This window comes from Callithrix jacchus, chromosome 17 (genome assembly GCF_049354715.1).
Source record: "Callithrix jacchus isolate 240 chromosome 17, calJac240_pri, whole genome shotgun sequence".
Taxonomy (NCBI): Eukaryota; Metazoa; Chordata; class Mammalia; order Primates; family Cebidae; genus Callithrix; species Callithrix jacchus.
The window spans coordinates 45,479,029-45,481,735 of NC_133518.1; the positions used below are offsets into that span (position 1 = coordinate 45,479,029).

The following is a 2,707-nucleotide window of genomic DNA, read 5'->3' on the forward strand; positions in this document are numbered from 1 at the left end:
CCAGCAGCGGGCTGCAGGCTGCGACCGCTAGGTGGCGCCCTGACTTCTGTTCGGGCGCCTCCGGCCTTCCCCTCCCTGAGGATCCCTGGGACTCCCGAGGGCAGGGCGTCCGCCCACCCCGCGCCCGAGGACTCGCGCGTAGTGCTCGCGGACCGTGAAGCTCGACCCCAAACACAGAGGCACCGCGCTTACTTTGGTCCCAAAACCCTGGTGCAGGACCTAGGAGATATAGGGCGGCAGGATGTACATTGGCCCGTCCCTCGCCTCCGCCTGGGACCCAGCAAACCCTCACCTCCCGCGGGGGAAGGGTCGTAAGGTGAGAGCCGAGCTGGACCCGGAGGAAAGGAAGGCCCTCCAAGAATGTAGGGTCTTCGCCCTTCAAAAAGCGGTTCTTCCGGATGACGCCGTGGCAGAAGGCGCCAGAGCCCCAGCCCTCCTCCCCGGCCTGCGCCGACCTCGCCCTGCGCTGCGCCCTCCCCCAGCTCTCCTTCCTCTTCCCGTCCCGGGCGAAAGCAGAAGTGTCGGAAAGTTGGGAGGAAATGGCCCAGGAGGAGCTCCCGGGGTTTCCGGCTCGCCGGCGGATCGCGCGGCCCAGTGCGGCGCACGCACGGCCGTTAGGGGGCGCTGCGGGGGGGGGGCGGGCTTGCCGCGGGGGGCGCGGCTGTCGAGCCCCAGGGAGAGCAGTCGCTGCCAGCCTTAGATTTCTTTAGAAAGAAACCAAGTGATCTGGAGCCCTGGGCCCCCACCATCAGGCAGTATCAATGTCGAGCCCTGAAGCGGAGTCTCTGTCCCGCCCGCCGCTGCACTCCCAGCTCCTGGAACAGTGAATAATAGGTGCCATACTCACCAAATACTGACTGAGCAGCTACTAACACCAGGAAATATCCTAAGTCCCAGGGGATGAATCATTGAACAAACAAAGCCTCTGCTCTAGCGAAGTTCATATTCTCCCCTACGGGGATGTGGAAGACGGTAAGCAAAACAGAAGTGTAAATGCACGTAAGGTTGGGATAGATGCTGTGGAGAAAAAGTAAACTAGATTCGGAGGGTAAGGAGTGCATGGTGCGGTGGAGACAGGAAGGTCAGGGATGGCTCTGATCGGAAGGGACACATGAGCAGATCGCTCCAGGAAGGGACGAATCAGCTAAGAATTGAAAAACAAGGAACACTTCAAACGTGTTAAATGAATGAGTTGTAGAGGCAGGATGCCACAGTGAGCGATGGCTTCTCTGGTATGACCTGTCTTCCCTCTCTCTACACCTGTCTGCTCCCCTTCATTCATCCATCTATTCATCCATCCAGCCACCTCTCAGGCACCTGCTCCATGCCTGACCTTATGTGGGGTATATTTCATTTCCATATCCCCTACACGCAAGGATATGGAAATGAAAAAGACATACACCTTGAAGGAAAAAAAGACCTCACTCTCACTCTGGTGGTACCAGAGAATGGCACAGATAGCCCTTTCGGAGAGTAATTGGACAGCATCTCACTTTCAAATGTGGCCACCCTTTGCACTCAAAGCCCCAGTCTGGGACTCACAGCCTGGCATTTCACAGTGATCAGGCCCACTGAGTGGAGCTAGACTGTGGACTTTAACTCCAACCCTATCTCTTACCAGCTCTAGGACCCTGAACATGCTATTTATCTGTCTTCCTCAGCTTTCACATCTGTAAAACTAAGCTCATAAAAATATCTAATTCATTGGAGTTTTGAGCTAATATGTTGCAAAGGGCAGGGCAGACACATAGTAAGTGCTCAATACATTTAGCTATTATTATTAGCTCAGGCAAGGGTTTTGGGCAGAAGTGCAATTTGTTTTTTTGTTTTTTTTTTTAATAGGGTCTCACTCCGTCATCCAGGCTGGAATGCAGTGGCATCATCTCTCAGCTCACTGCAACCTCCATCTTCCAGGTTCAAGAGATTCTCCCACCTCTGCCTCCCCAGTAGCTGCAACTACAGGCACCCGCCACCATACCTGGCAAATTTTTGTATTTTTTGGTAGAGACAGAGTTTCACCATGTTGGCCAGGCTGGTCTCAAACTCCTGTCCTCAACCTCAAGTGATCTCACCTCAGCATCCCAAAATGCTGGGATTACAGGCATGAGCCACCATGCCTAGCCCCAAATGCTCTTTGCAAAATTATCTGCATAGCTCCATACAGAGGCAACCTCAATAAAGTTCCAACGATAGGGAAATGAATTTGATTATGGCATATCCATTCTATAGACGAAAATGCAGTTTTAGGAAGATCGTGCTAATGGGAGACAATTTGAGACCCTTATCAGCAAGTCAGACCAAATGTGAAAAAGCAGTGGGTCCTGTGGAACACTGGGATGTGTGACTTAGGGAGGACTGGAGAGCACTTGGCCTCTGGGAGCCTCTGTTTCTACATGAGAGACAATCTGAGCTGTTATCTGAACAGTCGATACTAATCACATTTTTTAAATGCACACATCTTTTAACCTAACAGTTCTACTTTTAGGAGCTTATTCAACAGATACAAAGAATCATAAGAAAGGTTTGTGGCAGTGCTGTCAACGGCAAGAACAACCTAAATGTCCATCAACAGAGGAACTGTTAAAAAAATTATGATTTGTCCATCCAGTGAAAGCTTGTGTAGCCTTTAAAGTTATCACAGCAGGTCTAGATGTGCGAATGTAAACCTGCTGTGATAAATTACATGTAAAATAGTCTTCAATTAAAA

At 51.3% G+C, this 2,707-nt stretch overlaps 1 long non-coding RNA gene across 1 annotated transcript; it reads left to right on the plus strand.

Moving 5' to 3' along the window:
• The first annotated feature begins 639 nt into the window (after positions 1-639).
• LOC144579918 (uncharacterized) lies at positions 640-2,202 on the plus strand. Its single transcript, XR_013528615.1, has 2 exons — positions 640-972; positions 1,843-2,202. It is a non-coding gene; the product is annotated as an uncharacterized LOC144579918 (long non-coding RNA).
• Positions 2,203-2,707: the final 505 nt, after the last annotated feature.